Source organism: Hevea brasiliensis, chromosome 8, assembly GCF_030052815.1.
Source record: "Hevea brasiliensis isolate MT/VB/25A 57/8 chromosome 8, ASM3005281v1, whole genome shotgun sequence".
NCBI lineage: Eukaryota > Viridiplantae > Streptophyta > Magnoliopsida > Malpighiales > Euphorbiaceae > Hevea > Hevea brasiliensis.
Window position 1 is genome coordinate 54,468,136 of NC_079500.1, and position 13,783 is coordinate 54,481,918.

Sequence of the window (13,783 nt, forward strand, 5' to 3'; positions counted from 1 at the left end):
ATACACCCCAATTTAACCATAAATTCCCCTAAAGTCTTAAGTAAATCTTACCCCTAGACCTAGATAAACACTTTGGGAATAAGAAGGAAAAGAAAACTTGGAGAATTGAAGAATTAGAAAATCTACAAATTGAAGTAAGTGCAATTTCAAGTTTAGATTCTTATTGAATTCATGAATTTAAGTTTATGTGTGATAAAATTGCATTAGAAATAAAGGAAACCATGCTTAAATAAGGGAAGAGAGAATGTGGCAGCCATGGAACCCTAAGGTTTTGATGGTATTTAGTTAGGTTAAACATGAAATCTTGGTGAATAGATGTTATATATGTGAATTGCATATTTAGATTACATGAATTGTGAAGATTGGACAAACTTAAGGTTTTGGACATTAGGGTTTAGAGACCAAAAATGTGAGAAACTTGTAAAAGGTGTCTTTGACCTAATGTGAAGTGAGAAATGGTCATTTGTGACCTAATTAAGTGTGTTAGAAGTGTTGGAATTAAATTCAAATTCGGAGGGAGTGTGGTCATGCTGCTGCAGCATGACCAAGTCAACTTTGAGGGACCAAAAATGAAATTTTACAAGTCCAATTGGTATGAGACCAATTGAGAATGAAAATAGGCACTAAATGACGCAATTTTCATCTAGGAAGCATGCTCAAAAAGTGACTAAAACCTAGTGAACAAATTGACCAAAGTTGGAAAATTGCAGGCTGCCCTGTACAAACTGACCAAATGAACAGTATTTGTTCATTTGGTCATAACTCGAGCTAGGCAGGTCAAAATGACCTGAACTTTTATCAGTGGTTAGATGAGATATAGACCTAAAACTTTCATGAAGAATACAAGCCCAAATTATGCCATTAACCCAATCAAATTACTGAGCAAAGTTGAATCACTGAATCTACAGAACTGCAGATTTACCATATGAACAGTAAAGTTTCAATGGCTATAACTCTCTCTAGAAAACTCAGATTTAGGTGATTCTTGAGCCAATGGAAACCTAAGGCATAGTAGAACATTTCATATGAAGAAAATTAGACCAAATTATGGACTTAACTTAATCAAATTGCTGAACAAAGTTGGATCAATAATCTGCCAGAACTAAAATCTGCAGCATGAATAGTAACCATAATTTGGATATAACTTGAGCTACAAAACTCTAATTGGAGTTATTCAAAAAGGAGAATAAACTTAAGACAATAGGGAACATTTTCTATGAAGGAAGTTTTGCCAAATTCCAACAAAAAGTGACCAATAGAACAGTGCATCCTTAGATACCAAAACTGAAAATTTGGCAATTTTGCCTAAAAGACCTAAGTTTTGAGAAAATGACAAAAACCAACAAGTTTGGTGACCAAAATGTGGTATGTGGGTGAATTTGGAATTCCCATACCTATTAAACCTTAAAAAGTCAACAATTTGACTTGAATAGTGTAGTGAATAGTAACCCGAAACACAAAAATTTAAAGAACGTCGAGTTTAGCACATTAGAGCTAGGTAAAAGTGAAGTTAAATTTATTTTTGGATTTATGCTAAGTTATGGTACTGAAACACTGTGAAACTGTGTGCTTCAGCTGAAAAAGACTTGGAAGATCTGAGAGACTGAGTCAAGGCCTAGAGGCGACTCACGTCAGGTTTGTGCACAATAAACATTACTTGAGCAATTTGTCATTGACAAAAAAATTGATTTGGTATGATTTATGAAAATTTGGTGTTAATCATTAATTGTGTTGCCACTTTGTTTATGAAACTATGACTTTGGAAATCTATCGGATTTATCATGAATTCTTTGAATAAAATGTTTGAAATAGATTTTTTTTTATTTCACACTTAGCATGACAGTGCCTTATTATTCCTCCACCATTTATGGGGTGAGATCGGTTATTTTTCCTCCCTCTCTGGTTTACTAATTGAGGTTGTAGATCGGATGAGTACTCATTAGCTAGCTAGCCACCTCCCTCATTGATTTCGATTAGTGGGGTTGTAGATTGCTTTGTCGTGGTGTACAACGCGACATTGATCGGAAATTTTGTGTCATGGCTTAAGTTGTGTATGAATTGGCAACACTGTGTTCTTAAATTATTTGACTAAATTGTGTTATTATGAGTTTTGATAATTTGTGAAATGCGATTGAGAAATATTTAAATTGTGTTTTGGCAATGAATGATTTATGTATTGTATTTAAAATTTTTATTGTGCACCACTGAGTATTTTTATACTCAGCAATAGCTTATTTTGCTGTCGCAGATAAGAGCAAGGAGAAAGCAGCAGAGTGAGCTGCTATTGAATTGAGGACCACACTGATCTTTTTGTACGGGTATTGTTTTATACCCTTGTAGTTATTTTGATGTAAATATTGTGATGTTGTATATATCAATGTAAAGTAAGCAGTTGTATAATAAATTGTAATAATTTTATTTTTGGATTGTATATCTGTAAATTTAATTTGTGCATACAACATTGATGGAATGATATGAAATAGTTTGTTTTGAGAATTTTGAGATGACATTTTGGATTAAATTATGGAATTGATTTGAGATGTGTTGACTTGAGAATATTTGGAGGTTGGGAGTTATGAAAAATTTTATTAGAAGTACTTTTTACAGGTTTTGAAGAACTGTTTTCTCAAAATACAGACGGCACTCTGCCGAAATTTTTATAAAATTTGTGAAAAAATTAAAATGGATAAAAATTTTTACTAGTATTTAAACTTTGAATAAATGATTTTAATTCCTACCAAAATGCTCACCACTTCCAAAATGTAAGAAAATTATTTTAAAATCCCTTGTAGGGTACTTAATGAGTTATCGGTAGATGAAGTTCGGTAGTTCATTAGGTAGTCTACGGGATCATGTTATGCCTTACAGAGGGGTAAGGTGTGACATGTTTTAGTGGTATCAGAGCATGGTTTTGCAATGAAATTTGACTATTTATGTGAACATTTCTTTGATAAGTACAACTGCTCAAGTGTCTTTAATTGATACATATGACATATTTACATCATGAATATGCACTAACGGAGGTCAACCTCCTTGTGTTTGATCTCAGGAGGTAGAAAATTTGGGAAAATGGAATGGAAGAAGGAGATCATTCCGTAGAATAATCTGTTGAGGCTGAGGTTCAAGGGGAAGCCCCAGCACTCCAGAACGTTAGTGGGTCAGCTACTCCAGCTCCTACTCCGACCGCAGCGATTCCTACTCGGTTTATGCAATGGATGGCTACGTTTTTCCAGCAAATGGCGGGAAATGTGCCACCCCAAGCTCAGATGCAAATACCTATAGCACAACCACAGCCCTCAGCTCGGCAATATGAAAAATTGATGAAATTTGGGGCCACCGAGTTTAAAGGCACTGTGGATCCACTGGAGGCAGAACAGTGGTTGGAAAGAATGGAACGGGTTTTCAGGAAGCTGCAGTGTACTGAAGAATTAAAATTTGAATATTCAGTATCTCTTCTCCAAGGGGATGCATATGAATGGTGGAAAACCATCCCCCACAGCCTGGTAAAACCTCCAGTCCTTACTTGGTCAGACTTTTTGAGGGAGTTTCGACAGAAGTGGGTTCCCGATGCATATGTGGATATGAAGTTACAAGAATTCCTGAGTTTGAAACAAGGGGACAGAACTATAGCAGAATATGAGAGAGACTTCTCTCGACTGAGCCACAACGCTGGAAGTTTAGTCTCCACCCCTAGAGACAGATGTAAGAGGTTTGAGGCCGGGTTAAGGCTGAATTTGAGAATGCAAGTTGTGGGTTTTCGACATCAGAATTTCTCTGAATTGATCTCACAGGCCCTGGAATTGGAAAGAATAGAATCAAAAGGGGCAGTGAAGAAGGGTACATAAGAGAAAGAGAAGACTGAAAAGACTACTACACAAACACCTGAGAGTGGTTCTGGGAAGAGGAAACAATTTGGGGGATCCAGCTCCCGTAGATCTGGCAGTGGCAGATTCTCTGGCCAAAGACCACCCCGGTCTGGTCAGCAGACCCAGCAAGCACCCCGAGGAGCTCTATCAGCGCGGCAGTGTGAAACTTATGGTAGAACTCACGGTGGGGTTTGTTTCAAGGCCACCGGTGCATGTTTTAACTGTGGAGGGAGCGGACATTTCTTTAAGGATTGTACTAGTCCGTGCTGGTCTGGATCTTCTGCTACATTTGAAGGATCAGCCCAAGTCTCTACACTTAGAAGGTCACAGTCAGCTGGTAGAGGTAGAGGCAGAGGTAGGGGTCCTGGTAATACTCCTGGAAGTTAAAGCACTGTTAACCAACCAGTATCCAGTGGCGCACCAGTTAGAGTGTATACCATGCATCAGAGGGAGGAAGCTGAAACATCAGACGTAGTAGTTGGTATTTTCTCCATCCTTGACCAAGATGTACATGTGTTATTTGATCCTGGCTCCACACATTCGTATGTTAGTGCTAGTGTGATGTGTTCTACTACTATTCAGTGTGCACCAATGGACTATGATGTGCTAGTAACTAGTCCATTAGGCCAGGAGATCAGGGTAAATAGACTATATAGGGACTGTCCTTTGATGATCCAAGGACACACTTTTCTGTACGATTTGATTAAAATGCCCTTCAGAGATTATGACATTATCTTGGGCATGGATTGGTTAGCCAGGCATCATGCGATGATTGACTGTAGACTTAAGACAGTCACTTTTGGTCTTCCTCAGTATGGTGATGTAGTAATACATGGGGAGAGGCAGTTATTGCCTTCAAACATCATTTCAGCTGCACTGGCCAGAAAAATGATTAGGAAAGGGTGTGAAGCGTACTTGGCACATGTGATAGACACCCAAGTGGATAGTCCAGCATTGAGGGACATCCCTACGGTATGTGATTTTCCGGATGTATTTCCTGATGAATTGCCAGGATTACCTCCAGAAAGAGAGGTGCAGTTTGAGATTGATGTTATGCCTAGTATGGACCCAATCTCCATAACGCCATATAGAATGGCACCTGCAGAATTGAAAGAGTTGAAAGTACAGTTGCAAGAATTGCTTGACAAGGACTTTATCCGCCCTAGTGTGTCACCTTAGGGAGTGCCAGTGTTGTTTGTAAAGAAGAAGGATGGCACTCTCCGGTTATGCATTGACTATTGACAGTTGAATAAGGTGATAATAAAGAATAGATAACCATTTCCCCGCATTGATGACTTGTTTGATCAGTTGAGGGGTGCAGCTGTGTTCTCCAAAATTGACCTGAGGTCAGGTTATTATCAGCTGAAAGTACAAGAGCAGAGTATTTCTAAAACTGCCTTCAGAACCCGCTATGGCCATTATGAGTTCTTGGTTATGCCATTCGGGTTAACTAATGCTCCAGCTGCTTTTATGGATCTGATGAACACTATCTTCAGACCATACCTCGACCAGTTTGTTGTGGTATTTATTGATGATATATTGGTCTATTCGAGGAATGCAGAAGAGCATGATAGACATCTGCGGATTGTACTATAGACTTTGAGGGAGAAACAGCTATATGCTAAATTGTCGAAGTGTGAATTTTGGCTGAAGTAGATATCCTTTTTGGGGCACATAATATCAGTAGAGGGTATTAAGGTATCCTAGCAAGATAGAAGCTGTCCTTAATTGGAAGCCACCCAGAAATATCACAGAGATTCGCAGTTTTCTGGGGTTAGCTGGATACTACCGTTAATTTGTGAAGGGATTCTCCATGTTCGCATCTCCATTGACCAAGCTGCTTAGAAAAGATGTGAAATTTCAATGGACGGATAAATGCTAACAGAGTTTTGATGAATTGAAGAGATGTTTGACTGAGGCTCCAGTCTTGACTTTACCTATACCGGGTAAAGAATATACAGTTTATAGTGATGCTTCTCACAATGGGTTAGGCTGTGTATTGATGCAAGATCGAAATGTCTTTGCCTATGCATCACACCAGCTAAAATTGCATGAGAGGAATTATCTGACACATGACTTGGAGCTTGCAGCTATTGTGTTTGCTCTTAAGATCTGGAGACATTATTTGTATGGGGAGAAGTGCTACATCTACATAGATCATAAGAGTTTGAAATATTTGGGCACCCAGAAAAAGTTGAATTTGAGACAGAGGAGATGGTTAGTGTTGATAAAAGACTATGATTGTCTGATAGACTATTAGCTAGGGAAAGCTAATGTTGTGGCTGACGCCTTAAGTTGCAAGACTATAACAAGTCTACGGGTTACTCCTTTGTCTATGGTACATGAGTTAAGATCATTACATATAAGTTTATAGGTTAATGATGATGGACAGACAACAGTTGCATGGCATGTACAGCCAGTGTTGATTGATCAGATCAGAATGGCTGTTCAGAGTGATGAAAGGTATCAGAAGCTGTTGGAAGAAGTCCGGCAGGGCAAGAAACCAGAATTCTCAATCAGAGATGATGGTCTATTGCTACATCAGGGCAGAATATGTGTTCCTAATGATGTTAATTTGAGATAGATCATTTTGAAGGAAGCACATGAATCTCCTTTTGCCATGCACCCTGGTGGTACAAAAATATATAGAGGGCTAAAGGAGCATTACTGGTGGATGGGTATGAAAAGAGATGTGGCAGAATTTGTTTCCAAATGCCTAACTTGTCAACAAGTGAAGGAAGACCATCAAGTACCCACTGGGTTGTTATATCCACTACTAGTGCCAGAATGGAAATGGGAAAGAATAACGATGGATTTTGTGATGGGACTTCCAAAGACACAAAAGAGTCATGATGCAGTATGGGTCATTGTTGACAGACTGACTAAGTCTGCTCATTTTCTGCCAGTCTGAATGGACTACAATTTAGACAGATTGGCCAGGTTGTACATCGATGAAATTGTGAGACTTTATGGAGTGCCAGTATCTATTGTATCAGACAGAGATCCTAGGTTCACTTCTAGATTCTGGGGTAGTCTTCAGAGAGCCCTAGGAACTAGATTGAACTTCAGTACTTCATTCCACCCACAGACAGATGGCCAGTCTGAGAGGGTAATTCAGATCTTAGAGGATATGCTACGGGCTTGTGTGATTGAGTTTGAGGACAGTTGGGATACATACTTGCCTTTTATTGAGTTTGCTTATAACAACAGCTACCAATCTAGCATTGGGATGCCTCTATATGAAGCTTTGTATGGCAGAAAATGTAGAACCCCATTGTGTTGGGATGACGTGGGTGAAAGAAAGATGATTGGACCCGAAATTGTTCTGCAAACTGAAGAGAAAATTAGAGTGATTAGAGATCGACTTAAGACTGCATCAGACCATCAGAAGTCCTACATTGATCTGAAGAGAAGGGATATTGAGTATGCAATGGGTGAAAAAATATTCCTCAAGGTTTCTCCTTGGAAGAGAATTATGAGATTCGGCAGAAAGGGGAAACTGAGTCCTCGTTTCATTGGGCCATATGAGGTTCTGGAAAGAGTGGGTCCTTTGGCATATCGGTTGGCATTACCTCCACAGTTGGAGAAGATACATAACGTCTTCCATGTGTCTATGTTGAGGAGGTATCGATCAGACCCATCTCATGTACTACCAGTAGAAGAAATTGAAGTGAATCCAGACCTCACATATGAAGAAGAACCCATAGAGATTCTGGCTTATGAGGTGAAGCAGCTACGGAACAAGTAGATACCATTGGTAAAAGTGCTGTGGAACCATCATTCGGGCCAGGAGGCTACTTGGGAACGAGAGGAGGACATGAGGAGACAACACCCATAGCTGTTCAGAGATTAATACCAGGCAAAATTTCGAGACGAAATTTATTTAAGGGGGAGAGAATTGTAACACCCCTATTTGTATAGCCTGGTATATTTCACTGTTCCGGTGACCAGTGTCGGTCCGGACAATTAAGAGGATTAGAACCACACTTAAGACAACTAAAGAAGCCATAAATATAAATAATTAGTAATTGCCAATTAGTTAAGTATAAATAAGAAAAACAGAACATAAGAAGTTAAAGAGTCGAGAGTCACAGCGATGGGTGACCGTCTCGGGAACGACTGCGAAGCCATTTTAAACTCAAATTTCGAACCGTAAAATGTGACGCTGCGGTCCTTAGGACCATTACGAACATAGTGGAAAAAAGAAAATCATGAAAAAGAACTATTAAGCCAGTCAAATAATTAGGTCAGGGAGCCAAAAGAAATACTGAATTATTTGCAAACTGGGATGAACCGGCGAGGGGCAATTTGGTCAATTGACCCCGAGAGCTGACTTCTAACTTAACTGTCAAATAAAATCGGAGAAAAGAAAATTTTGGAATCGAGAATTAAATTAAAAAACTAATAGAAAAATAAATAAAAAAAAAGAAAATGAAAAAGTCAAAAGGTGATGACATCATGCATGACCTCATGCATGATGCCATAAAAATGATACTTAATATATTTACTTAATTGGAATTTTTGGGTCTTCGATAAGTAAATAAAAGAAAAGAAAAGAAAAACAAAAATCATTGTCTTCCTTATCCCAAACAAGCCGCCCACTTCTCTCTCCCTTAGCTCTCTCTCTCAAACTCCATTGAAGCTCCCAATTTAAGCTTATACACCCTAATTTAACCATAAATTCCCCTAAAGTCCTTAAGTAAATCTTACCCCTAGACCTAGATAAACACTTTGGGAGCAAGAAGGAAAAGAAAACTTACAGAATTGAAGAATTAGGAAATCTACAAATTGAGGTAAGTGCAATTTCAAGTTTAGATTCTTATTGAATTCATGCATTTAAGTTTATGTGTGATGAAATTGCATTAGAAATAAAGGAAACCATGCTTAAATAAGGGAAGAGAGAATGTGGCAGCCATGGAACCCTAAGGTTTTGATGGTATTTAGTTAGGTTAAACATGAAATCTTGGTGAATAGATGTTATATATGTGAATTGTACATTTAGATTACATGAATTATGAAGATTGGACAAACTTAGGCTTTTAGACATTAGGGTTTAGAGATAAAAAATGTGAGAAACTTGTAAAAGGTGTCTTTGACCTAATGTGAAGTGAGAAATGATCATTTGTGACCTAATTAAGTGTGTTAGAAGTGTTGGAATTAAAGTCAAATTCAAAGGGAGTGTGGTCATGCCGCTGCAGCATGACCAAGTCAAATTTGAAGGACCAAAAATAAAATTTTACAAGTCCAATTGGTATGAGACCAATTGAGAATGAAAATAGGCACTAAATGACACAATTTTCATTTGGGAAGCATGCCCAAAAAGTGACTAAAACCTAGTGAATAAATTGACCAAAGTTGGAAAATTGCAGGCTGCCCTGTACAAACTGACCAAATGAATAGTATTTGTTCATTTGGTCATAACTCAAGCTAGGCAGGTCAAAATGACCTGAAATTTTACCACTGGTTAGATGAGATATAGACCTAAAACTTTTATGAAGAATACAAACCCAAATTACGCCATTAACCCAATCAAATTACTGAGCAAAATTGAATCACTGAATCTGCAAAACTGCAGATTTACCATATGAATAGTAAAGTTTCAATGGCTATAACTCTCTCTAGAAAACTCTGATTTAGGTGATTCTTGAACCGATGGAAACCTAAGGCATAGTAGAACATTTCATATGAGGACTTTTTAAATGATATTTTTTACTTTTTAAATGATATTTTTTTAAATGATATTTTTTTACGCCCCAACCTTTGGCAGCTGAAGTAAGGGACTTCAATAGCCGAACCTAGGTTTCTGTAACTCGATAAAACAGGGTTTTTGATGATTAAATAGCTATAGTTACATTTAATGCACCCCCCAATGGTCATTTTCTTGTCAAAACTATAAATAGAGACTATTTATGACTGGAGAGAAGTGACAACAACTATTTCTTTGAGAATTTATTGTGTTTAAAAGATTTTCTTCATCTCTCTCTAGAACTTGAGCTAGAATAATTGATTATTGAGAGCTTGATAATTTGAGCTGCAATTTCTTAGTTCTAAGAGTTTATTTAAGGTTGTTGTGAGCATTTATTGTAACTTGAGTGTGATAGAGCATTACTTACTCTTGAGTGAAAAGAGATTTGTAAAAGAGCATGGGTTTGCTCTTGTGGTGATTGTAAGGGGTTTATTGTTCATTCAAAGAAGAATTTTAGTGGAGTTAACTCTTAAAAAAGACTTTGAGGAGAGGACGTTGGCTTATGATAGCCGAATCTCTATAAAATCTCTTGTGTTCTTTCTTTTGTTCATTTTCTTGTGCACTTCCATCAAAAAATCTCCACCACCTAGCCTTTAAATTTTTAATTAACGCTCAATTCACTCCCCCTTTTAGGTTGCCACAAGGGATAATAGTTATTTTATTGGTTTATATTTTTTCTTGTCAAATTTTTTCAATAATAAAGTATTGAGCTTATCAAGACTAATTAGCTTTCAGTATTTTATAATTTTTATAAAACATATATAATTAGCGTGAAAAATCTAAACTTTTTCTAACACTACTTAAGAGTATAATACTAAAATAAATTCAATTTGGTATAACTTTATATAATGTTGATCCTTTTTATTTTAGTTATTTTTTATTTTTTTATTTTGTTTAATAAAATTAATTGTGCGCACTCATATTAACAAGTATCAATATTTTTAATTTTTATTTGATATATAATATTTTATATAATTTCATATTTTCTTATGATATGAAGAATAATTTTAAAAGTAAGATTACCAAATATATTAACACTAAAAAATTATTTATAAATAATAAATAAATAACTAAAATTATTTATAAATAATAAATAAATAACTAAAATATTCTTTGCATATAAAAAATAAAAAAATTGATGATAATAGAATAAAAAAAAAATGATGTTAGTATAGTATTATTTCGTATTAATTGCCAAAATCCTGAAGTTTAGCAATTAAAATCCTAAAGTTTGCATAACTACCAATTAAATCCTCACATTTGATTAATGTCTCAAATTGACTCAATCATTCAAAAACCATTAGTATATTTAGTGAGAGTTCCACATCAGCTACTACATCATCACTGGAGAAGTCACATCAGAAATCCTAAATTAGAGTTAATTACCAAAAAAAAACTATGAAATTTGCCATTTTTTGCAATTAAGTGCATAACTATTTATTAAACCCTCACGTTTGATTAATGTTTTAAATTAATCTGATCGTTAATAAATCATTAGTGTATTTCAAAAAATAAGAAATTATAAGGCAAATTCTCTTCTGGAGATACAATTACCCTATCCAATTCTAATCAACCTAAACATTCAAGCTAACATTAAAAAACTTGTTCAGTGTTGCTATACATAGGCATAACAACATAAGACAACCCTAGAAACAGAGTAAAATGAAGCAAAATCAAATTCTTTCTCCTCTACACAATCAACTCTTTCTTAAAAAAAAAAACTAATTTATTCTTTGAATTTTTGTTTGTCTTTATCGACACTTCAACTCTGCTATGCAAATAATTAATTAGTGTATTATTTTAATCACATTTTCACTGAGCTGCATTAATTTCTTAGTGATTTTGTTCTTAATATTCTAAAACTCTACAACTTTCTCCTTAAGAGCATTTCTTTACTCAAATAAATGTGTTAGTAGCTCCTTCTACCGGCCACTATAAGGTGGATTAAACTACTAGAAGAAAGAACAATCATTCTCCTAAATCAATTGTCTATTAATATCAGTTGTAAAGAAACTTATAAAGTGTAGCTGTCAACAAAAATAATTAAAATAAAAGCCAGTATAATTACCTTCCAAGCATCACATACTAGCTATTTATTAATAGTCGAGTCAATTTGAGACATCAATCAAATGTGAGGATTTAATTGGTAATTATGTAAATTTCAAGGTTTAATTGCAAAAATTGGCAAATTTCATTTTTTTTTTTGCGATTAACCCTAATTTGGGATTTTTTATGTAGTTTCTTTAATGATGATATGGTAATTGATGTAGAATTCCCATTAAATATATTAACAGTTTATTGGCGGTCATGTCAATTTGAAATATCAATCAAGCGTGAGGATTTAATTGGCAATTATGTAACTTTAGGGTTTAATTGTAAAAATTAACAAATTTCAAGTTCTTTTTTTGGAAATTATTATTATTTTTAATTGGAATGACTGTAGTAAAAAATATATAGACAATTATTTGATTTATAGTAATACAATGTCTTTTTTTTTTTTAAATTCAGTAAAACACTCAAATTAACTTATAACATATTTTTAAATTAAATTTTTTATAATTGATTTTTTAGAAACAGATGCCAATTTTCAAAAAAAGAAGTTATTGAATCTAATAAATAAAAATTTTATTTAATGTTATAATGCTTGTATTCATATGAAAATTAGACTCTTTTTAAATTAAAATATTAAATTATTTTTATATTTATATATAAATTTATTAAGTTGAAATAACAATTTTATATTCAAAATATGACTCTTAATTCTTTTTATATGTATTCTCCATTTATCAAGATAAAATAAGATTATAGTATTAAAAAAATTAAAAAAAATCATTATATTATTTTATATGTACATATATTAACATTTTTAAACTTTTAATAATGCACTATTTTAAAATAAAAAAAGTAGAATAGATTCTAATCATCTTATTAATTATATTAATTTCATAATTAAACTCAATCTCAACATATTACATTAATTATTAATTTTTAAATAATATATATTTATCTATTTAACATTTTTTCTAATATATATAATTATTTTGTATGCGTCATTATATATCATTTAAAAATTTTAAATTCATATAATTTTATTATATATTACATATTAATTAAACATTTTTTTAATAAATCAACCAATATGAATTTTTTTATAATATTTTTCACTGTTGCATATATATGTGTTATAAATTCTAATCATCCTATTAATTATATTAATTTTATAATTAAACTCAATCTTAACATATTACATCAATTATTAATTTTTAAATAATATATATTTATCTATTTAAATTTTTTTTCTCATATATATAATTATTTTGTATGCATAATTATATATCATTTAAAAATTTTAAATTCATATAATTTTATTATATATTACATATTAATTAAAATTTTTTTTTATAAATCAACCAATGTGAACTTTTTCTATAATATTTTTCATTGTTGCATATGTATGTATGTGTGTGTCTATATATATATATATATATATATATATATATATATATATATATATATATAAAATAAAAATTTAATTAAATAGAATTTAAATACAAATAGGATTTAAATACAAGTAGGATTAGTAATTTTTTATTTATATAAATTTTAAAATTATATGGACAATTAAATTTTAAGTCCTAAAAATTTAAATTTATATAAATTCTAAATTTAATTAAATAATAAAAATTATAATTATAAATATTATAAATAATAAATGACAATTTGAACAAAACTATTGTTCTCCTTCTTACATTTATATATTATAGATATAGATATTTTATCATTTCATGTTTCAATAACTACATTGTTTTCATTTATTGAATGGAGAGATCTTTAAAGGATGTTTGATTTGATTTATAAATCAGACAAATCTATAAAATTATAAGTAGATTATTATTTGATTAGTTTATAAATTAAAAAAAGCTACTTAAAATAAGTCAAAATTCATAAATAAAAATACCTTACTTGTAAATTATAAACTTATTTTAAAACTTTTTTTGACAAAATAAAAGACTATATTATCATAATAGCTTTTAAGAATATCAATGTTATATTCATTTTAATAACTACAACACTTAATTATATATCACTTTTAGTAATTTCAATAAATTAAATTACTTTTAAACATATTTTAAATAAAACTTAAACTATTTAAAATTATTTTTAAATAATT